The following is a 24,293-nucleotide window of genomic DNA, read 5'->3' on the forward strand; positions in this document are numbered from 1 at the left end:
CCGCCGCCGCTGCCGCTGCTGCTCGGGCTGTTGCTCGCGGCCGCGGGGCCCGGCACGGCGCGGGCCAAGGAGACGGCGTTCGTGGAGGTGGTGCTGTTCGAGTCGAGCCCGAGCGGCGACTACACCACCTACACCACCGGCCTCACGGGCCGCTTCTCGCGGGCCGGGGCCACGCTCAGCGCGGAGGGCGAAATCGTGCAGGTAGCTGCCCGCCGCCCGGGCCCCGCGCCGCCGCCGCCACAAGATGGCTCCGGGGGCTGCGCCCGCCGACCCCGCCGCGGGCTGGCGGGCGGGCGGGAGGGGCGGTGAGGAGGCCGACGGCATCCCTCTCAGGCGGGCGGGCGGGCGGGCGGGACGCGGCCTCCAGGGCGCCGCCGCGGGGGGGGGCGAGCGCACGTGGGGGCTCGGCCTCCCGTGGGTCGCGGGAGCGGGAGGGGAGACCCCGGGTCCGGGCGCCCCCGCTGAGGCAGCCCCCTCAGGCTGTCGGGGCGCTCGCTTTTACCTCAGGTGGAAGTCCCGGGAACTACCTGTTGAATGCCAACTTCGGCGAGACAAGTGATGAAGGATGAGGTGGCTCGTTCCAGGTCGCAGGCTGTGCTTTCCCACCCGTGCAGGTTCTTTGAGGGAGCAGCCAGGCTTGTTCGAGGGGCTCCCCCGGAACCTGCCGCCAGCCTCACCTGGGCGCCCACCCTCCCGCGGGGGCGCGGGACCAGCAGCCGCAGGAGGAGAGGCAGCAGGAGCTGGCGGAGTGGGGATCGCGGGTGCCCCGGAGTGGCCGGAGCAGCAGCCCTCGCTGCGTGCCTCAGATTACAGAGAGGGTGGGAGGGAGGCAGCCTGCCCGCTCCTCGGCCAAGGACTGGTGCAGAGGGCCTGCACCTCGGTAGAAGGGTCGCTCGCTGACAGGGCCTCCACCTTGCTACGAATGAAAGGGGTGTGCATTCCAAAGGAAGCTGGCGGAGTGGGGCGGCGGGGAGGGGGGGTGGAGAGCGAGCTTTCAGCAGACCCCCGCAATGTGGAGGAGGGACTCTGAGCCCAAGCCTCTGCAGATGGTGAACTGGGTAGATGCCTTTCTGCTTCCTTGGCTGTGATTTTATCGACTTAGTAGACAGCCAGCGCACTTAGGCGGTGAATATGCGTGCTTGGGATGGGAGTGATTCGAGATGGTTGGCTTGTCTTTGAACCTTTTGCGGGTGAGGGGATGGCTGCAGGGGCTCCAAGCTTTGAGGCCTTGTGCGCTTTACTCTTGGATGAGTTATGAATGAAGAGCGGGGGACTGAATGGAATTAACTGCAAGCAGCCTTTCATTTCCCCTCCCCTGGTGCAGACTGAAAACTCTGCAGGGTTAGGGCAGGGGGCGGTGCGGCTTGGCCCTTAGAGGTGTGTCCTTAGGTCCCCGTCTCAGACTTCTGCAGGACAGATAGAAGGGGGAAAAGGTTGTCTGAGTTCTGTGACTACACATATGTTAAAAGCTTTTGGACTTTTTAGGGGGATAATGTTATAATTATAGTCTTTAATTTATAAGCTTTAGAGACCAAGGTCTGCTGGAGATTCCTGCAGCCTTTCTTTCAATTGCAGCTTTCAAGCACAGTTTGAATCTTAATGCCTGCTCCTTGTGACTTCTTGTTTCTCTTTGAGGCTTTCACTGTGGCCTGATGCCTGTAGAAAATGTTTGATTTACAGCTTTCTAAGAAAAAAGATGTTTTAATCATGGCACTTCACTTTTTGAAGGGAACTTTTGAAGTTTGCGATTTTTATCTGCAGTGTTTTAACTTGTACTCTTTCTCCCTCGTAGGTTGTCTGGCGAGCTATCCATTATGAATAGTGCAGTGCTTTGGAGATAATCTTGGGTTCGCCATTTAATACAAAATTAGCAGTTTAAACACACCATTTGTAACTATTTTATCCTTGCGAGTGGGGAGATACTGTGTGAATTTGGCAGAAGGAATCTATTCTCTTTTGAAAGTTTTTGAAGTGCTTATCAAACTCCTTTGTAGTCCATTAGCCTTGCCAAAGAAAAAGTCAACAACTGCTAAGTAAAGAAAAATGACTTAAATGGTATTTAATAAGTTTACCTGTTAAGCAATCACTAATAAGTATCCTAATTCCCTTATAACTGCAGTAATACTGGTGAGTTTGAGCTGTCTGAGTAGTCATTTCTTAGTGTTCTCCACATCTTTGATAACTTTATTGTGAGGCCTACTTGCTGAACCTGTGTGCACAGAAGGAGCTCAGCGTGGCTTCCAGGGCTGTGTGTGTACAGAGGCTGGCATGCTTTTATTAGTTCTTGGAATACTCCTTCCTGAGTGGAGGAACTAATGTGGCCCTTGTCAGCCCCGAAGAAGGTTTTTGTAAGGGAAGCTGATGTTTTAGGACTGCCGAGAGAGAGAATATCACATCTTGCGTGAGAAATGAGAATGTAGAAGAAACAGCTTAGTTGTTTCTTCAGCTTCAGAGTAATCAGATTTTCTAAGTGCCCTTGTTGAACTTTTCAAGCCTCCTTCTATTTACTATCTTAAAAAAAAAAAAAAAACTCTTGCATAATTTGCTATTTAATATTTTATGGTCTTCGGAGAGGAGTTTATTTTCCTTTAACTAAACCTAAATCATAGCGCCTTCAGCACTAGTTTTGTTGCCGTGGGATTCTGTAGCACTGTTTTTCATGCTTTAGGGGAGAAAAGAACCTGAGAGACTCTTTCCTTTAAGAATTCTAAGATAGGAAATTGGTTTGTATCACTGATTCCCCCCCCTCTGTATTGTATCCAATGAAAATATGTGTCTGTGTCTGTTTATAGAGTAGATACCTTATCACAGTCTGGTTTGCCCAGATACCTCTAATTAGAATACCTGTTCATTCATCTGCATGGGTTGCGGTAGGAGGACCTGGTAAAGAAGGGGGGTGGGTCTGTGTGTGTGTGTGTGTGTAAGAGAGAGGAAGGCTGTGTATGTGTGTGTGTGTGAAAGAGAGAGGAGAGTGAGAAAGACACACAGAGAGAGAGGGAAATTCAAATCTTGGGATTAGTCACTAAGAGTGTTGAATCTCTCTTTGTGCATTTTAGGCTTAAATAACTTTCCCAAGGTCATCACTGTGCTCTGAAAGAAGAGAGATCCTTTTTCTTTTTTTTTTTTTTTTTTTGACATCTTCTGTGAAAGTTGTGGAAACAATATGTGGCTGTGAAGTGCTGTTCACTACTTTTAGTATCTTATTTATTCATGCAGCATTACAGCCCGTCTGTTTGTAAGCGTCAAGCATACAGTGTGAACACTGGAGGAAGTAATTACACTTCTCCTTTAGTTCTGAAGTGTGGAACTTTAATGGGTTCTTAGATGTATTGATACATATTTCATCTTTGAACCAATTTGTTGCTATTAATGAGATCATTATCTGAAACTTTCAGACTTTGGTTGTTCAGCTCACATGGTTAGTGATGTTAAATAAAGACCCAATTAAACGCTGGCTAGTGGTATGTGAATTGGTTAAGCAAACAAAGAAAATTTGCATAGCTAGAGGTGAAAGATTGTTTTAAATGGAAATGTATTTCCCCCCTCCCTTGAAGTCAAATATTTAGAAACACTTGAGAAATTCATTTGTAGGAGAAATCTGAATGGTAGGTTTTGTGTAACTTTAAAATCGGCCTCTGGATCCTGGATTAAGTGTTGAATGGTCTTGAAAACAGCGCTTGCTGAGAACATTTAAGAACTAAGCCAGTGCCTTTAGCCACGAGGGCTGGGAGGAGAGCTGAGTGGTGGGTCAGAAAGGCTTGAGTGAGGTCCTTAAATAGCCAATGTTAACTAAGGGTATCAGAGAGAATAATTTTAGGAAACTAATTCCTCTGCCTTGTCTCCCTGTCAGTGTGTTTCTGCAGTTTAGCATTTGATCAAACACTTTCTTTTCATCTCCATTTTAAGTTAACTTAACAGGCCTGCCTCTCTAAAAATTGACTTGACCTAATAGAACAATTGCGTGCTGACAGCTGACCTGGATTTACACAAAAAGGGATTGCTGACTGTCTTGTCAGAAGGGCCTTCATAGGTTAAAACCAAGCATTTGATTTAGGGGAAGACATCAGGGCTGTGTTTTGTGACCTCGTGAATTCTTTAGGGGCTCTTACTTTCTATCTCGTTCCCTGAGATGCCATGGGAGTTACTAATACAGCTCTGAATGGAGATGAAGATGGGAGTGAGGATAAGTGTGCAGCCTGTGGACTGGAGAAGGTGATGCTGGCTTCTCTTTAGGAGCATTTATTTTGTATAGGGCACTATGCCAAGCTCGTCATGTGTTTGCTCATCTACGTCTTTAACATGGAATCAACAACTGTTGTTGACCCATTTGACAGATGAGGAAACTGAGGCTGAGAAAGGCTATTTGACTTCTGCAACCTCACATAGCTAGCAAATGATAAAACTTGGGTTGAAACCCAGGTCTGTCTGGCCCCTTTGTTCCTATTACCATTAAATAAATAGGAGTTGGCTGGTTAGGTACTGACGTTTGTTCAAGTCTAATTTTTAACAGTCTAGAATAGGGGTTCTTAACCTGAGGGTCACAGACTTCCAGAGATGGCCTGTGAACCCCTGAAATTATGCATACAATCCCGTGCATGTGCACTTTTATTTTCCTGGGAAGGTGTGTAATTTTTCCCCAAGGTGGGTTCTCTGATGCCCCTCCTCTCCAAGAGGAAAAAGAGCAGCAGTCCTCCAGTACTCGCCAAGTCATCCATCCCTGGGGATTTGAAGGCAGTGATGTGCGGCTCAGGCTAGCAAGAGTCGTCGAGAAGTCTATAGGTTTATGTGTCTCAGTCGAGCGTGTTCACTTGATGGATTTCTACTCAAGCCCTGTTCTGTACCAGATACTGTATTGCTGTTCCTTTAGATCCATGTAGATAAATGATAATTCTTCCTGACTGGGTCTCCGCACATAATGGAGCCCTTAGTTCTGAAGGCATCCTTTATCTCTAATGGATTAATTTCTCTCCAGTTCATCTATCTGTAGTAGTGAAATGCATTATCCTTGGGAGAAATGAAAAGATAGTTACTCCAAGAATTTTCTGCATTTAATATCAAATCACTATGTTGTATACCTGGAACTAACATAATGTTTTTGGTCAATTATACTTCAATTAAAAAAAGAATTTTCTGCCTTTAGATGGTGAAAGGCAGAAAGATGAGGCTATGAATGCAGAGTGTGGGAGTGTGGACTGCAGGTGTGTGTGTCTTTTCAGTATCCACTGGGAAATGAAATGGAGCACCCATCGATGTTGAAACTCCTTGAGAGCAACCCCTCACTGCTTGCTTCTCCGTGGACCTGGGCACAGGCCTGTTTGTTTTTGTTCATCCCTGGTCCCCAGTACCTGCTGTTTATCAGACACTCAGTATTCAGTGAATGAATGATGGATTCAGGGTGGACACCAGGCAGGCGGTGGATCTTTATGAGAATTGATGAGAACCACTTCATATGCTTTGGCTAATACATTCTGGGATCAGCTTTCCTTGGTGGTGGTTGTTTACAGAAACTTGCTCGATTAGGTGGGAAGGATGGTTCTAGTTGGAACCACTGCTGTTGCCGTCCCAGACTGTGTGAAGTGACACACGTGTGTGCGCATGTGTGTTCAGGGGTAGGGCATCTGGCGTCATGAAGGTCTGAAGACATTCTTTTCATGATAAAACACGATTATTGAGAGAGGCCTAATATGGACAGCTGTTAGGGATGGACAGACACATGAAGAACAGTTCATGGCCAGGCCCCAGTGTCCCCGGGCTTAACTGTAAAAGTTCGGTATTCAGGATTATCATTACCCTGAATATTATGTCATATGAAAAATTTGCTTTTTGATGGCGTTGCACAAGTCTGGAGAATGTGGATTCGCAGTTCATGACAAAAAGGACGTTTAAATCCATTTAAATAATCCGAAGACCCAGACTCAGGCCTTTAATGTGTTAGATGAGGAGGCTGAGGTCCAGAGAAGTGAAGGGCCAGCACCACATGGTGAGGTTGGGATAACCCTGGAGAACTTTTTGGGTCTCCTAGCTCCCGGGTTTGGGCCTTTCTGTCGTCCTCAGCTGTACCTCGGCCAAGTGTGCCAGGGAGAGCCAACTCGGAAGCGAGCTTAGTGATCAGGCGTCTGACGGGGGAAAGCCACATCTCGTAAAGCTGCGCCCTGGGTGTAAGTGGCTGCTTTTCTCCTTTAATTTAAAGTTTTCACTCAGTCTTCCTCTGTCAGAGCTCTTAAAAATAGGTGGCTGTGGTCCCGTGTTTCTTGCACGCCAGACAGTGGGTACAGCACCTGAGCGTAGACTCAGTGGATGAGGGAAATGGGGTGGCCCAGGTTTTCAGATGAGGAAACTAAGCCCAGGGAGCTAAGGACACACGTGGAAGGTGCTGAGCAGGTCAGTTGCAGGGCTCAGATTAAAACCCAGCTCTGTGTGATTCCCAGCCATTTCTGTTTTCACAAGCCTGCTTCACTTGGCACTTTCTTCTGCTTGGGATGAGATTATGGATGGGAACTGATGGTGGAATTTAGAGTCAATATAAACCCAGACTGATGGACCAAGAGAGGAGCCGGTAACTTCAAGTGAGAAAACCCTCTGCCCTTAGAGATTTCTCTCCTTCTTCCTTCCTTCCCCTTTTCTCTTTCTTTTTTCAGTCACACAGTCTCATTCTACCTTGTTTGTTTCCATGAAGAGCTGATGCGCCAAGCTTGGGAAGAGGGACCGGTGGCTTGAAGTGCACTGCTGCCGCTTGATGGCATGTCCCCTGTTTTCTGGCTTCAGGGAAGTTGGAATGGCCGTGGCGCTCTGGCGTTTAAAGAGATCTCTGAAGTGAGACACACCTCCTTCCTGTAGCTGGCTTGTCAGAGCCCTTTCACAGCCTGTGTGGCTTTCCCCAAAGAGGCCCCGTCCCGTGTTCATCGCCTTTCTTCCTTTATTTACACAGTCTGCGCGTTCCCTGTGATCTGAAATTTGATTTCAGAGATGGTCAGAACCTGAAGCTGTGGCTTCCCTCCGCTCATCCCGTCCTCCTGGCGGTTAAAACCTCCCGTGGGCCTGCATTCCTGCAGTGGGCCGGCGTTCACCACTGCTTTCTGTGCCCCCGACCCTGTGCTGGGCGAGGCAGCAGGTGGGCACGAAGGAGGCGCGGGCCCTGCCTGCAGGCGGCCGGCATGCTGACCACAGGCCCTCTCCGGTGGGACCCAGCTGTGCGAAACTGGGGGTGCACCTGGCCCAGGGGTGACAAGTGGGCCTGGGCAGCCCATTCTGAAGAGGCATGTCTGCGTAATGACACAGTACGTGGATTTGTGCCTTTTGGCCCTTTCCTGCTCATTTTTTTGTTTGTTTTGTTTTTACTTACCTTTGAGTTTAAAAGCTGATAACCCATCTGCAGAGAGGTGCCTTTATACCTGCCAAACAGGACGGGGAGGCTGTAAAGAGTAGAGGGTCTTTGTTCCATCTGCCGCTTGAATGAGATGTTTGAAATTCTGACTTTGAGTGGCTCTGTTGACTCACGATAGTGTGAAGAGAATGAGGTCAGCCGGCCTGTTGTGGTTCAAGGGAGAGTGTTTTATTTTTATTACCCTTCAGATGTGTGGTAAGACTTGACATTAACCCCCTTCTCGCCCCAGCAGCCAGTGTGATATGATTGTTTAGAAATTCAGTGTGTAGAGTCGATTTGGTGAAGACGGACTCTGATGATTCTAGAAGTTTCACAGGGAAATGTATGTTGGAATGGGAGCTTCTGGTCTCCTGGTGCAGAAACTGCTGCATTTTTAAAGTAAGAGAGTTAAGAGTGGTGCTCGATCAGGTGCATGTAACCCTTCAGTGCTGTAAGAGTTGAAACTTGATTTTTTTTTTTTTTACTTAAACCGAGTGCGCTGACTTGTCAGCAGATGTTTCTTGAGTTCCTGCTGTGGATACAGCCTAGAGAAGAAGCAGCTCTGTGCACCCACCGTACAGCTTGTGGTTTGCAGGTGCCATTTTCATGATCTCTCCATGCACAGTGGGCCGTTGAATTATCTGCACTTCACAGAGGAAAACGGGGCTGAGAGTGTAAGTAAGCTTCTCAGGGCCACAGAGCTAGGATTGAACTTGGGTCACTTGAAGACAAACCTTGAGACCTGCTTGCTTGAGGACCTGGGTGTACTTAGATACGGTTTCGGCAAAAAGGCTAGGATAGATTGATTTTACATTACCTCTCGTCAGGGCCAGCATTTCCCTTTAAAAAACCAGATCATCTGTAATTTATTCTTTAAGTATAAAAATCATACATGTTTATTGTAGAATACTTGGAAAATAAAGAAAAGTATGAAAAAGAAAATCAGTCCCACTGCCTCCACGTAAACTCTGTTAACTTTTTGTGATTTGGGATAGCTTTCCTTTCCTTTTTTTTTTTCCCCCTATGCACTTAGATTTTTAAGAAAATTGGAAAAAAACACTATATAGTGTTAATGACCCTTTGTGTACCTTAAGTATTTCCCTCTTACTAATAAATATTCCAAAACACTTGTAGTGTCTTGTTTTCCGTTATTATAAGTGATGCTGTGGGGAGCTTTTTTTCTCTATCCTTTGATTATCTTCGCAGACTCAAGTTCTAGGATTGGGACCCCTGTGTGGAGAGGTATAAATACTTTCCCTGATCCTGTCGTATGTGGTCAGTTCCCCCTGCAAAGGAGCGGGGCTAGTTTATATTCCCCAGCCAGACTGGCATTCGTGTTTCCACACACCCCTGCTCACAGTGGGTAGTTTCTTAAAAAACAAAACAAACATACCCACTGAAGGCAGGAGGAGAAGGGGACTACAGAGGACGGGATGGTTGGGTGGCATCACCAACTCAATGAACATGAGTTTGAGCAAGCTCCGGGAGATTGTGAAGGACAGGGAAGCCTGGCATGTTGCAGTCCATGGGGTCATGAAGAGTCGGACATGACTGAGCAACTGAACAACAACCCATTGAAAAAAACTTCACAAAAGTGAAAGCCTATGTATTCCTGTACGTGTATGAGTCGCTCAGTTGTGTTGGACTCTCTGCGATCCCGTGGAGTGTAGCCCGCCAGGCTCTTCTGTCCATGGGATTCTCCAGGCAAGAATACTGGAGTGGGTTGCCATTTCCTTCTCCAGGGGACCTTCCCCACCCAGGAATCGAACCCGGGTCTCCTGCACTGCAGGCAGATTCTTTACCACGTGAGCCCCAGGGAAGCCCTGTGTATTCCTGTCACTTAGTAAGTAGTAAAATACTGGCTTTCCCCCTCTGCCAGGAGGATCTGAGATGCGACTGTCAGCATCAAAGGGAAGGTGCCTGGCGTGGTATGTGGGTCCCTCCCCGGCGGGTGTGTCTGAACCCGATCCGGGAGCAGGCGCCCTAGGGCTCTGGGCAGGGACACAGCGTCTGGCCGGGCAGATGGCCACGCTCAGGCCTAGAGAAGACCTCACGGAAGGGACTGCCTCGTGGTGGGCGCACCCGGTGGCAGCAGGTTGCGGCCCAGGAGGGTGCTGCTGCCTGGGACGCTCTCTGCCCTGCCCCCTCCCTGTCCCCTCGTTCAGAGCTGCGCTGCTGTCAGTGTGTGGTAGGCAGAGGTGCGTTAGAGCGGAGCTCCAGACTGTCAGGACGCCCCTAAACAGCAGGCCCACGGGCGGAAAACGGCTTCCTGCTGTTTCGTTTGATCCCTGTTAAAAATCTAGAGGTTTTACATAAAAATCTGGAGCTTTGGCTCTTCTCGAAAAACGAAAAGATCTGGCAGCGTCGGGTCCACATTCCCACGTGGCGACAGCCTGCTCCAGTGAGACAGCAGCTGCCCTCTTCAGATGGGGTGCAGGCCCTGGTTTACAAGCTTCCCAGGCATTGCGGCGGCTTGCCGTGCTCACGGGTAACGATCCCGCGCCTACCAGTGCCCGGGGCCCCCGTAGGCAGTGGTGTTTGCCATCCTTTCTCTCGCTGGAAGTTCTGGAGCCGAAAGCTTTTAAGTTGCGCTTGGCAAGTCTCCGTTGTCTTTCCCCTGCCATCTGCGTGTCAGACGGCCGGGCCGTTAGTGACTTACGACACTTCACTGCACCCTGTGAGCCTCAGGTCGTGCTCCCGGGGAGGGCTGCGGTGGTCCTGGCGTGACCAGAGCGTTCTTGTATGTTGCTGCTGTTTTTGGCTGCCCCACGTGGCATGAGGGATCTTAGTTCCCTGACCAGGGGTTGAACCTGCACCCCCTGCCTTGGAGCACAGAGTCTTAGCCACTGGACCACGAGGGATGTCCCCCCCGACCAGAGTGTTCTTCTCAGTTGACAAGGTGCTTCTGTTCCCTGGAGCCTTTGGCACACACCTTCATCACCATCTTTGTCCTTTCTCTCTTTCTGCTCCTTGGTTTCTTTTGACTATGAGAGCTCCTGTTTGAACCAGAGGGCACCCTGGAATGCCATGGCCCCGATCTTTTGTGGGCAAGGGCCTCGAGCCTTTGGTGGCAGGAGGAGCTGGGGTTAGAACTCGAGTCTCATTGATCCAGCTGCTGGTCTCCCTGGAGCAGCATCCTTCTCTGATGCTCGGGTTCCAGCAAATTTTCCACACGCTTTTAGGGTACCCCCCCCCAACCTTGAACTTTCGCCCGTATTCCTGGTTTTGTCCTCCCAGCTCAGAGTGCCTTCCCTGGATTCTGCCCAGAGGGCCATCTGCCATTCAGGTTGTCCCAGCTGCCAAGGCTTGTCCCACACTTGACGTCGAAGGTGTTTCTTTGTACCTAATTTTACTTAAGTGCCTTCGACACTTGTGTGTTCAGCACCTTTATGCGATTTTTGGAACCACCACTGGGTACCCAGAGGCTTGGCATCATTTCAGAAAGTGCCTCAGTCTTGGAGTAGGTGGTAGGCAGGTGGCTAATGGCATGTAAAGAATGTTGCAAGCGTGACTTGCAAAGCCGTTTGCAAAATGTAAATTGAGGTAGCTTGTGGCCAAGTCAGAGGAAATGGTGCCCTTGCTCCCTCCCTGCTGACCTTGCCCCTTTGAGTCATCAGATGCCGCCTCAGCATCTCCCTGCCTCGGTCTGCCTCCCCCGAGCAGCTCTTCCCCTCCGCCTCATCTTTCCCAAGTAACCGCTGATCTTGTCCTTCCCTCCATCAGAATCTTTCAGCGCTATCCCTTTGTTTGCTGAGCGCAGAGCTGGCCTGGGATGCGGGCCTGTGTCCTGGTTGTTCCTGCTTTTATTTCCCGAATGGGTCCTGGGCTTCTGTCACTCTGTGACCTGCGGCTCGTTCCTTCCCGACCCCCACCTTTGCTCCCTATTCCACTTTCCCTTCTCCCCAGTGCTTTCACCTGTGGCCAGACTTCCAGCCATTCCCGTCAGGCATTCGCAAATTCTGCTGGTGGGTTCCTTCTACCCAAGCACTCCATTTTTCACTCCTCAGCTGATCTTCCTTAGCTTACTATTTCTTTTTCTCCCACAAAGTCACGGCTCCCAGCAGAGAAGGCTTGTGACTTCCTCATCCCCCCCTGTTGCCCTGCAGTAAAGCTCTTAAATATTTACTGAACTGAAATTCTTCTAGATCATGATACTTAGGGATAAGGTAGAGGTGGAGATGTTAGTGGAGCCCCCCACCCCCCAAAAAAGACTTGGCTTTTTGAGGGAGAGCTTTTTGTGTTTGGAGAAACCGTTCACAAGACGTGGGTGTGTCCTAGGGCTATTCCAAGTAGTTGGGGTGGACCAGATTCTCAAAGTAATTTCTCCTTGCTTCTGTTCTCTGGGCCTGGAAAAAGGACGTGGGATAGGGCCGTAGCACCATCTAACTCCTTCCCGGCTGGCGAGGCTGCCTGGGTGCAGTGTTCGGAGCATGCTAGACAAGAGACATCTCAGCCTAGACTTTTAGGGAGTATGTTTCTTTTAAAAAATGTGCAATATTTTGGTGTCACTTAGAAAGCTGGTGTTTGGGGAGATAGTGAAAGAACGGTGGAAGGACCCGTTCTTAACTCACATTTGCTCTGTGTTGTCAACTCCCTGCTCCCCGCACACTGCCCCACCTCTGGCCTTGGAAGTTCTGGCTGAGGCTGTGTTTAGATGCTGGATGGAAAGCAGCTTTATTTCACTTTTCAAAATTTATTTATTAATTTTTGTTTGCACTGTGTCTTTGTTGCTGTACACAGGCTTTCTCCAGTTGGTGCGAGCGGGGACTACTCTCTGCTTGCGGTGTGCACACTTCTCATTGCTGTGGCTTCTTTTCTTGAAAAATATTTTCTTTTCTTTATTGATCCACTTGGGCTGTGCTGGGTCTCAGCGCTGCATGGGCTTTTCCCTAGTTGCGGGGAGTGGGGGCTGCTCTCCAGTCTCAGTGCTTGGGTTTCTCCTCGCGGCGGCCTCTCCTGCTGTGGAGCACAGACCCTAGAGCACCAGGGCTGCAGCAGTCGCAGCTCCCGGGCTCTAGGGCACAGACTCAGTAGCCGTGGCCCGTGGGCTCAGCCGCTCTGAGGCATGTGGGATCTTTCCGGACCAGGGCTCCAACCTGTGTCTCTTGCATTGGCAGGCGGACTCTTTACCACTGAGCCACCAGGGAGACCCCTGCTCTGGCTTTTCTCGTGGAGCCTGGGCTCTAGAATGCAGGCTCAGTAGTGGTGGCCCACAGGCTTAGTTGCTCCGTGGCATGTGGAATCTTCCCAGACCAGGGATTGAACCCATGGCCCCTGCATTGGCAGGTGGACTCCTGTCCACTGTCCCAGCAGGGAAGTCCGGGAAGCAGCTTTAAAGGACGACAGTAGTACTCTAAAGAGACCAGCAGGGACTACTTGCCTGGTGGTCCACTGGCTAAGACTCTGTGCTCCCAGGGCAGGGGGCCCGGGTTCAGTCCCTGGTCAGGGAGCTGGATCCCACATGCTGTGATTAAGAGTTCACATGCCGCAATGAAGATCAAAGATCCTGAGTGCTGCAACCGAGACCCAGCACAGCCAAATAATAAATGCACAAAAATAAATGTCAAAGAGGCCAGCAGACTGCGAGTGGAAGGAATTACAGTTTCAGTTTAAAGAACATGATTTTCTAGTCTTTAAGCAGCCCACTGTACACATTTGGGAATTATTAAGTTATTGCTTGTTGTGTACACGTTGGCATGTTGAGGTTTTTCGGTTATTGTTTTTTTGTGGAACAGTGGCTGTTACATGGGTGCTGGGACCTTCAGAAATAGTTCAGAGTCTATCTGTGATATGTTATCTTTCACTTGTACTGGAGGCTAGTCACGCCTTTTCATGGCATGTCCACTCCAGAAATGTTCCGAGGCCCCTCAGGTAAGCGTCAGCCTCACCCAGGGAGTTAAGTGAGCAGCCAACATGTAGTTCTGAAGCTTTGGTGTTACTGGGTTTAAATCTCTAGGACACACACAAACTTGCTTGGCATTAAATGTGCCGTCTGGGTGATTCAGGTTCCAGTGGCAGTGGTAATTTTTGCATTTCCTGACTCTTGTGTTTAAATTTGCAGTCTCAACATTGCATCACCATAGGTTTTCACATTTAATGAATATTTATGTGGAGCCGAGTTCTATACGAATGCGGCGGTTTCTGACTTGATTATAGCTCGCTGCGTGCTGTGGCCAGGAGTGCCCTTCAGACAACAGAGCTGGCACACGCCTCAGCACGCCAGGCCCTGGCGGATGTGGTTAGGGACCACAGTGACTGGTGCTCTGGTTGCCATGCCAACCTTGTTTTTGAAAGGGGGAGGCTCTGAAACAGCAATGGGATGGGGGGTAAGAATAGTTTTGAATATTCCAAGTGGAATGATTCCCTGTTATGTGCTCCTACGAGAAGATGTAGAAAACCCTAGAGTTCTTACTACATGCTCAGGTAACAGTAGTTAATTTTCTTAATTATGCAAGGCTGTTTTAATTGCCCCCTTGCAAACTTGTCAAAGTTCAGGTATGTGTCTTCCCTACTTGTGTTGTGTGTGCCCGCACACGTGTGTTTGTATGCTCAGTCGTGTCCGACTCTTTGTGACCCCGTGGACTGTAGCCCACCAGGCTCCTCTGCCCATGGGATTCTCCAGGCAAGAACACTGGAGTGGGTTGCCATTCCCTTCTCCAGGGGGTCTTCCCGACCCAGGGATCGAACCCGTGTCTCCTGCCGTGGCAGGTGGATTCTTTACTGTCTGAGCCACCTGGGAAGCCAGTCTCCCCTGCCTGCTGCAGGGTAAGTAGGGACTCTTCGGTCTCTTAAGATTTACGGATCCCTCCCTCCCACCTCCTGCCAACAGCCTTTGCCCTCTGGCATCTCTGATCCAATGGGGTGATGGGGGCAGGGAAAGGGAAAGAACATGAGGCGGGACGGATAAGGGACTCCCCGTCCCCGAGCTCCTCATCCTCCTTCCTCCCTGCTCCCCATTTCAGGAAGGCTTATCGTCTCCCTTCTCTGATCCTGTATATTCAGCAGAGACCATGGTGGCAGGTGCCACCCCCCTGCCCAGAAGTGGGATCTGAGGATGTCCAGCTCTCAAGGTAGGGCATTCAGAGCTGGGACAGGGAGAGGAGTGGTCTCTGCCACCCAGCTCTGGGATGCTATCTGCCCCTTTGCAAATGATGGGGAATTAATTCTGTGGTGCTTGGTGTTGTGCAGTGAAACATCGGGAAGGGGATTGATCAAGCCCAGTAAGCTCGATGGGAGGTCCCAATGGTAGGATGGGATGGGACGCCAGGGCAGCGTCCTTGGAACTAGCGCCACTCTGCAGAAGGAGACCTGAGTCCCTGGAGGCCGGGCTGGGGCAGCGTCAACAGCTCAGGCGGCCTCATGGTTAGAGGGCTCGCCCCCGCCCCTCTGAATGGAGACTTGCTGCTGCAGAAGAGGGTGTGACCGCACGTGTCGTCGCCGCTTGGTGGCTCGGGGTTGCCTGCATGACTCCCCAGTGGATTGCTCTCGTCTTCAGGGCAGCACTGGGGGCTTGACCTTGTGACATTTACCCACTCTGATTCACAGTGTCCCTTTGTATGAATGAGGGAAAGCTGCCCCTTCCTCAAGATACCTGGCATCTCTTTGCCCTAACGTGGATCCAGCATGACTCCAGGAGTGGACAGCGCCCCCCTGGAGTTGTGCATTCGTGAGGCACCTGTCTGTAAATTCGCTCCCTCCTCCCCCACAAGGCTTCTCTCTCAGCAAATGCGATTTGCACCCCCCTGCCTTCTGTAGTCCATTCCTAGAAAACCAGGGAGCCACGTTTGTCAGAATTGAGTGTAAAGTTAGGAAACAAGATCCCAAAGTGAGTCAGGAGTTTAGTACAGGGATTTTTAACATCTGCTTTGTCTGCTGTTTTGCTTTGGGCTGCCTGGAGTGGGGTCCTCAGGCCTTGGGTGTGTTCCAGTTAAACAGAGAAGCCTTCCGTGGAGCAGAAATGGCACCCCATTTTATGGGAGAAGATACACATGCCTTCCTAGGAACCAACTTAAACATTACCTTTCGGCCTATCACCTGATTTGGGTATGAGTTCCCTTCGGTTCTGTGTTATAACCTTGAGCCAGCCATATTTCAGGAGTTGGGACAGCTCCTCCGGGTCTTGGGGTATTGGTGTGACTGTTAGCCTTAGTCTGCACCTTTGCTACGCAGGACTTATCGGCTTCCTTAAAACGTATGCAAATGTTGGTGGTTCTGGATTTCCTCTGCCGATGTGAGAGGCAGCAGAGCAGACTGCCCAGGCTTGGACCCGACCCTGCCAGTTACCTGCTCTAGAAAGGTGACCGTGCCTCTCTGGGTCTCAGCTTCCTCACCTGTAAAATGGAGTTGAGTTACAACATGCTCTTTGCTCTAGTGATGAAAGAACGACGATGAAGAAAGCAATGCGCATGCCTGCATGATGCTCCTCACATATCCTAACACTCATGGCGTCGTTCCCAAGTGGTTGGAACTTTTGACTCTGAAGTCATCGTTGATCAAGGTTAAAGAGTCCAAAGATGCTAGTCATCGACAGGAGATGCGACCATACCGTAGGAGTAATTTCCCAGCACATTCAGTGCCTGACCGCTTGCACCGGTGGCTCTTCTCTCCTGGGAGAGTCTGCGAGGGGCCGGAGTGTTCAATGCCTCGCAGATACCCGGGGCCCTCTTTCAGCGCTGTGTCCTGGGGCATGGGGAAGCTCTGCTGCAGTTCCATCTGCTCAAGGCTGGGCCCCACAGCTCGGTCACCATCCAGGCTCCGAGCTCAGTCACTTGGGCCTGTGTTCACACACACACACCCATAGGCCTGCGTACGTGTGAATTTCAAGTCCAGTGCACAGGAAGCGAGGGTTCTAGACCAGCCTGCCCCTTGTCCCTGAGGCCACTCGGCCTGCCTGCAGGCATGGCTGCTTCTCAGGGAAGTGGGGTGGTGGCTGGCTGCTCTGGATCCAGCCAGGGCCCGTGGGATGTTGTGATGCGCTCAGGCCATGCTCTCGAGACCTATTACGTGGGACCTGCGGCAGGCACAAGTGACTTGCATGCTTGCTTCGGTCCGGTGTGCGATTATGCCAAAGCAAATACTTTATTAATCTTAAGCCCCTAAGTTAGGCACTTGGACTTTTTTCTAAAAATGGGGATGACCAGAGTGCATTGTGGGTTTTTGTTTTTTTTAAAAATAACTCCCCCCATCCCTGTTGCCAAGACCGGGCAGTGCATTCCTCTCCTTGAATGGAGACGGTAGTTTCCACCTCAGCCTGCCCCCTTCTCCCACATTCCTGAGACAGGGTGATGGAAAGATGCCCCTTTCTGTTCCGTGCAGGTGTGTTTTCTCTCTGCATTCTCCAAGAGGTACTGCTGCTTTCTACTTCAAGTCCAGAGAATCTCGCTCCTGAAAGGACCTGCTGTCCTGATGGGGACTTCACTAATGGGGAATTCTTTAGGATCCTGACTCTGAATGTGTGTTGGGAAATTGCGGGGTGACTGGGGGGCTCGGCCGTCACTTCTCGCAAGGTATGCGAGTGGGGTCAGGACACGAAGAAGGACTTAGGTGAAGGGCCCGCTCACAGGGCAGGAAGAACGCATTTGGTATTAGGAGGTGAGCTCATCCTTACCTGGTCAGGGGTCGGGGGGTAGGGTGGGGGAAAACAGGCTCTAAATAAGCAAGCAACCTAACCTCACCTTGAAAACGATTCTGAGCCGGCCTCCTCCCTTCCTTTCCCTCGGCCTCTGCTGGGGACCTGGTGGGATTTACCAGCTTTGAAGTCCTAAGGTGCTATTTTAATACTTTTCTTTTACACTGCAGGTTTCGAGACCGATTTAACTAGATTCTGGAGGGAGCTCACTTTACAGCATTCTTAAGAGCTCGGACAATCTTGAAAGAGTTAAACTCTAATTAGCTCATTCCTAAGGTATTTAATGCCCTTATTAAAACTCAACTGCTCGTTCACTTTTTTCTTTAGTGAATCAGATTTCTCGAGGAGCTGAGCCCTTGCTCCTCAGATCACAGGCTCACATGTTGAAGCTGGCAGAGCGCTGGAGGCTAGTTCCTATCTGTGTGACAGCATTTTTAATTTAACAGGACCGCCTTTGATGTTTCCAAATATTTATAGGCAGCTTTAGATCATTTCAGTGTGTGCTTTCTTTTTCTTTTCTTCTCTCTCTCTCTTTAAAAAAAAAAAAAAACTGGAGCAAAAGTTCTCCCTCATGCAACAGCCTTCCTTTTATCCTGTTGGTTTATTTTTGTTTCCTTTGCAGCTTTAGCGAAGGTTCTCTGGGTGCGTTCACATACACACACGGGCTTGACCCTTCCTTTTGCTTCTTTGGTAAAGACCACCTCTCTGTATCATCGTGCCTGCTTAACATTGCTTAGGGCACTTTTCTGCTGTCCCTTGACTTTCTAGAAGCTGAGATTTTTTTTTTTTTTCTTGATTTGGCTCAGGAATCTGCTCTCTGGCTGACCTGAGGGCTTTCAGATCCGTGCGGAGACCTGGGCAATGTGTGCGGAGGTGTCTCTTTATGGATGACCAGGCTCCGCCTGTGCATCTTGACCGGGCCCCAGCACGTTCTGATTTATGATGTAACTCTGGCAAGGACTGTCGTAGCTGGGGCAGGAAACACAGAGAGACAGAACCCTGTCCTGATCTCTGCAGGCCTGCTCCATTTGGCTTTGCTGGACTTCCTGGCCGAAAGTAATAGAGAACCTTTAGACCTCAGGCTCAGGAATGGGAAAAACAGAGCTGCGACGGAGATTTGTTAAACCATTAAGGAAAAGGAAAAGGAAACTTGGTACCAGTCAAATCCAGTGACAAGACAGAGGACAGTGGTTTCTCCCAGGCTGGAGTCTGGGTAAACCTTCTGCTTGTGAAACTACCCAAGTGATTACCTCTAGGCCGCTGTCACTTAACCTGGCCTGGAACCTTGCGTGGCTGGCTCTACCACCCCTGGCTCTGCCCTCTCCTGCGTGGGAGGCTTTGGGGGCTGAAGGTCACATAGGTGGTTGGTGAAATATTTGAATGAATGAAAGAATACCACGTTAGAGACTGCCCTTGGGGCTTTACACTGTTGGTCCCACTGGATCCTCAGGATGCTTCCGAGCAGTAAGAGGTTCCATCCCTGTGTCCCCGGGTGACACCTAGGCGCAGGGAGGTTTAACGCAACTAGTGACTGGAAAAGCTGGCCCGCAGCGCAGGACTGTGTTTCCGGCCTCGCCGTAAAGTGGTTTGAGGCCAGCAAACCCTACGGTGGTCTGCTCACCTCTTACAGGTAACGATGGCCGCCAGCTGCATGCCAAGAGTTTGGAGCTGACCAGGCTCTTGCCGCAGAAGGGGCGCTGTGGTGCCGAGCACGGCCCGGGAGTCGGGCCAGCATGTGCATCCCTGCATCCCGGCTCTGCCATTGCCAAGCCATGACCTTGGCCAGGTCATCAGCCTCCCTGAACTTCTGCCTCCCCATCTCTCACCCGGGACAGGATAGCTCGTACCTCCAGAGGATCGTGAGCTAAGTCATGTAAAGCACACAGTAAGTGCTTAATACACGTCAGCACCCTGGCTTTGCTGCTGGAGTCCACAGTCCTGCTGGAAAGACAGTCGGGCGAAGCAGCTGACTGTGGTGGACGCAGCAGAGGTGTCCTAGTGGCTCAGGAGGCACCCAGGATGGAGCCGTGGACGTGGGTTTCTGCCTTCTCTCATCCAGCACCTGCGGGTCGAGTGCCCTGTGCTAGGGAAGCGTCCCCTCCCCCTCCTGAAATTTCCCTTTCCCTTGAGGGAGCTTGAGTTAAAATGTTAATTGCCACCTGGAGAAAGTTTTCCTGAAGTCATTTTCACATGAAACCCCTAAATGCCAAACGGGGGCATTTGACAGTTTATCTCCTGTGGCTCTGTGTTATCCGTCAACTGTCATTTTAACCTCATCTAATTTCCTCCCTAATTTTCCTGGTCTCTGACACACGAGAACTGCACCATCCCTGCGCATGTACCGGTGACTCGCCGAGGGAGCAGGTGGTGATCCTTTTGTTCCTCACGGAGCCCAGATGGTAGCCGTGCCTTCTCATGGTCTGGTTCCGTGGGGATTTGTTGATAAGGGTTTGCTTTGATTTGGTTTTCCAACCCAGCACCATATTCAGATTTGATTACTGGCACTCTGTAACTCTTTTCTCTGCTCCATTTCATTGTCTCTGTAAACACAAGTCCCATTCTTCACCTCCCCACCCTTCTGCCAGCCCCAAGGATGGTGGAGCGGGAGAACTTTTGCGTGGTCCAGAGTGGGTGGTTCGTAGCTTTCATTTGTTGAGTTGATTGATAACATGTTTAATAAGATATGTTACATATTTTTAACAAAAAAAGCATAATCGAACAAATGATACAGCTGAAAGCAGGTTGCTATTCTCTTCTGTATACTTTAAGAACCCAGATTAAGCCTCTTTCCTAAAACAGATTTCGGGTCATTTGGGTGCCTTTTTCGTTGAGTTAGCAAGCTTTCAGTGGGAGGCAGGTGTTTTGTAAATATACCGGCGGACCATGAAAATAGTATTAATTTTCTACTTGGCTCCATTTGAAGATACCCACCAGGGTGGGTCACTCTGTTCAGCATGGCAGGGGGCCCTGCTTTCTTTAAATAGTAGATGAGCTTCCCATCAAAGTAGCTTCCACGCAGCTAAGTCAGCAACCGGTTGAAAGGAGAGTTTGGAAGAAGAGTGAATGACAGGAGGCAGCATCCGACTGAAACGTGCTGCCGGTCAGCTCCGTGGTGTCCATGAGAATTGAGCGAAGCCCAGGTTTTTCTCCAAAGAACCTCTGCTCCCTTACCTTCCCTCGGGCATCTCGGTGGCGTCCTTCTGTCCTTGGGCCCCGGTGCTCGTCAGCAACAGACAAGGATGAAGCAGCAGTGTCTGAAAGCATGCCTCCCACTAGCATTGGGGAGCGTGCGAGGTTATTCTGGAGAGAAGTGGGCATCACTGGCAAACCTAGACAGAAGGAAGTGCAGGGAGGTTGAATTAGTGCCCCTGAGGCCTGAATGTGGCCATGTTGGTGTTTCCTAGTGATATTCATGGACCATCCACTTGCCCCCTGCCCTGTGGGGCGTGTCTTGCCCCCACTCTGGCTGTTGAAACGAGGACTAAAACCCACTGCGCGTCACACCCCTTCCTCTGGCTCAGCTGGCCCGACTGTGTGGTCAGTAAAACACTGTGTGGTTTCTGTCAGAAGGGAAAGTCCGCACTGATAACACAGTGACAGGACCTGTGCTTGCAGTCTGGGTGTTTGTAATTGGGGATTAGAGCTGTCTGGGTGGGGAGCAGAGAGGAAGGTGATGGTCCAGCAGGGACCGCGGGTTCTCAGGCCAGGCCTAGCGTCTCCGTTGGGCTTGTCAGGGCTGCTTGCCTACAGGAGCTCTTTTGGTTTCGAACCACTTTTCAGAACTCCAAAGCCCTGCCCAGTCTTAAGTCTCTTGCACTCTGGGGATGGGCAACCCCTAGGAGCTGGCAGCCTCTAGCCCAGCCGTCCTAGGGGCTTCCTGTTGGCCTTGCTCACCGCCCCGCTGTGGACTCTGCCTCCTGTCCAGGACGGTGTTCACTTGTACTGATTTTCTTAGAAAATAAACTAAAATTTGCTCTTGCTGGTAGAGGATGGTTCTGCAAATCAGGTCCATAGGCTCGTGTTCCTGGAAATGTTCAGTGCAAAGAAGAAAGGGACTCCTTCTGGCCCATGTCTCTTCCTCATTTACGCAACGAGTTTGATGAAATCTGGTTTGTGCCCGGGAGCCTCAGTTTCTCCGTTCGACCCTGGCTCTGAAATGGAGTGAGAAGAGAGGTGAGGTGACGCAGTGCTGTCTTCTCTGGGTTCGGGTGGCCCCAGTCTCTTCACCGCGGGCTGTGTTCTGTGTTCTTGGGCACAGCGGTGAGGAAGCCTCGGTGTTTAAGGGTGTGTCCGGCCGTGTTTGTGCCCTCTTTCCTGGAGTGGTCTGATGGATGTGGGCCTGACATCTTCCTGGTAGTGTGCACAGAACCACTGCGGGCCTCCTTCTGAGTGACCGGGGCAGGGGTGAGGGGGTGCTTCTGGGCCAGTGGGAAAGCCAGACTGTGCCCCCGAGATGGTAACAGGGCTGGACTGAGTACTGCATGCCCAGGGCTGCAGGAAAGTGCCCAGCATTGCTGCGAAGCTCCTGGGGCCTCACCTCCAGCTGGGTTCTTAAAGGCCAGTGCTTAGATCTCAGGGGGTGGGTGGGGGACATTCCTTGCTGAGACCCAGGGCCAGGTCGGCCTCCGACAGGGCTTTTCCAAGCTTGTGGGGGTCACAAGTAGACCAGGAGGCCCCATGGCATGTGGAGCGTGCTGGTGCAAGCTGAGGCACTGCTTGGTGACAAGACTCCTGACCTCCTCCCCTACCTGTCACATGAGTGAGACCCCAGGGGAGCCAGCCTCTCTGAGCCTCGGCGCCCACATCCGTGAACTGGGCATGGAGGCCAAGTGAGATTCTCGGGGGCTCAGATCTGTGTGCCCGGGGGGACGGGAGCAGGAAAGGGGAGAGCCGCCCAAGCTGGAGAACCAGAGAGGAAATGAATTTCAGAGGGCAAGGAAGGGATGGATTGGGGGTGGGGTGGTGGGGTGGTGGTTTGAATGCCAGCAAAGGTGTTTGACTCTTTTTGCTGATGGTCGTCGCAGCTCCATGCGGTCGGGAGGTCCCTGTGCACGGCTGGATTTTTGATAACATGACCTCCCCCCATTCCAGGCTCCCTAGCCAGCAGCAGGGTTTGTAATCACAGCCGCCCAGAGGCTCAGTTGGGGGCTGTGCTCTCCTCTCCCGAGGAGAACAGCCTGGAATGTAAGGGAGTAAGTGACATTCGAGTGAAAACCTTGAATTCATTTTATTAAAGATAAATAAATTACATGCCAACTTTGGCCTTTAACTGTTATTAGTAACAAATTGCTCTCCACCCGTACACTCAACCATTCATGACACCCTTGGGAAATTTGCTGTTGTGGCCCTTTTTTTCTGAGAGCTTTCTTTCTTTCTTTTTTTTAATATACCACGAGTGCATAGAAACTTCTGGGGGAGCGATTCATCAGAGGCCTCTCAGGTTCTGCCCATAACCCTTCAGCTGGGGCTCCATCTGTTGACAGTCCTGGGTTTCCGAAGAGCAGCTCCGCCGTCCGTTAGGATTAGGCAATCAAGTGACGGACAGGCTGGGTTTGGACATTTTTCTGGTTATTGACAGGCCTGACTGTGGCTTCTCCCACATGAATGAGGAATATATTTTTCTAAATCCAGCCACTGAGCCAAATGAGCCACACTAGAATAAACTCTGTTTGTTTACAAATTGTGTCAGCAGAGGGCCTGACCAGTAAATTCTTTGGGGCCAGAATTCCTAGCCCCTCTTCAAAGCTGTAATCAAACTAAACAAACACTTTCCACAGGAACTAGCTCCCTCCTGAGAAGCAGGAGCATCTGTTCCTGGGAGGCCGTCGGCGGCTCTGGAACGTTTAAAGTAGAAATGTGTAACCAAGGTGAAGCCTGTTCCAGGAGCTGTTGCTTGCTCTAGCCAGGACCAAAGCACGTGTCAGCTTTTTAATTTAGGGCAAGAGGTGCAGAATGAACCGGGGCCAGTCCAGGCGGCATTCTCTCTAGAATGTTTAATTTTCTGTTTTCATCTTTCCCTGCCTCTCATAGTTTCAGCTCTTTTGTGACCTTTATTCCTTTCTGCTTAAGTCACTTAAAAAAAAAAAAAAAGCTTGATCCTTATCTCTGAGCTATGCTGGAGCACATCTGGGGATCAAGGAGCACTCTTCCTCACCAAAGCACTCAATTACTGCTTCCCTGTCCCTAGGAAAGATGGCAGGTGCAGAGCACACGCTCCTGGGGAGGAAGACTGAGGCTGTCTTGTGTTTGTTGATCTTGGTCTTTACTGGCTGACTTGGTTTATTTTGGTTTGGGAATGTTGTGAGAGTTTAGGGCCTGTATTAAAACAGAGGTACCCTTTCTAAAGTCCAGCGCAGATTTCTCTGGATTAGGCCTCAAATATGAGCTTTTCTCAAGGCACCTTCTGAAAGATACTCAGTCCTACAGAATGCTCTGGAAAGGATTACACGGTGAGCTAACTTTGAGAATGCTGTTTATCATCATTCCATCTTGGAGACGTAGACTGCTCAGTAGTGAGTTAATGGCTCAGCAAAACCCCACTGCAAAGGAATTGAACTCTGTTCAAGCTGGCATTTCACGAGTATCCTTGATCCTACAGCTCTCTTTTTTCAAAGGCCCCAAGGTGCTGGGGAAACTCCACTCCAGCTGGCTGGCATTAGGTTTGTTTAGGGACCACGTTCATCCTGTCAGTGTCCTGTCAGATTACGAGCATGGGAGGCCAAGACTGTGTTGGTTTCCAACTTCCCACAGGGCCCTGGGACAGTCATCCCCCCAAGAGCAGTCCAAACGCCTCTCAGCTGTGATGGGCCCTTTTCTTCCATCTGGGCTTAGCAGGTTTGTGGTCTTCTCTGGACTTGGGTGATGGATGGGTTTAGGGTCAGAGTGTATAAAGAACCAAGAGACAGCACCTGTCATTGAAGACTTTTAATTTCTACCCACATGGGAAGACTTGTGGGAGAGTTAAGCAGTGATACCTTCCAAGCGGATAGGAGGCGATGCCAGATCAAGCCCAGCACCAGGTCCAGACAGCCTGTCCTCTGGGCGTTTGTCAGGGGCAGGAAGGAACGAGAGTGCTGCAACCGAGTGAGCTGTGGGAGATAAGACAGCGGAGCGGCCTGGCAACTGAGACGTCCTGAATGACTCGCTGCTGGACTCTGCCCTGTGTTTGACCCACGTTCACATGGAGCAGCCCCTGGACTGGCCTGCGGTTGGCGTGTCAGAGTTGGATGCAATGCGCGTTGGAAGGAGCCTCTGGAAGGAGCACTCTCTCGGCTCCTGGGCTGGGTTCACATCCTGGATTTG

The 24,293-nt window shown here is 50.7% G+C and overlaps 1 protein-coding gene across 1 annotated transcript in view; it reads left to right on the forward strand.

Moving 5' to 3' along the window:
- The first annotated feature begins 57 nt into the window (after positions 1 to 57).
- Positions 58 to 24,293, forward strand: part of ZNRF3 (zinc and ring finger 3) — a 145,261-nt gene continuing 121,025 nt past the window's right edge. Inside the window, exon 1 of the mRNA XM_040251409.1 lies at positions 58 to 201. The gene's annotated coding sequence lies outside the window, so the exon portion shown is untranslated. The remainder of the gene's footprint in view (positions 202 to 24,293) is intronic.

This window comes from Oryx dammah, unplaced genomic scaffold (genome assembly GCF_014754425.2).
Source record: "Oryx dammah isolate SB20612 unplaced genomic scaffold, SCBI_Odam_1.1 HiC_scaffold_12, whole genome shotgun sequence".
Taxonomy (NCBI): domain Eukaryota; kingdom Metazoa; phylum Chordata; class Mammalia; order Artiodactyla; family Bovidae; genus Oryx; species Oryx dammah.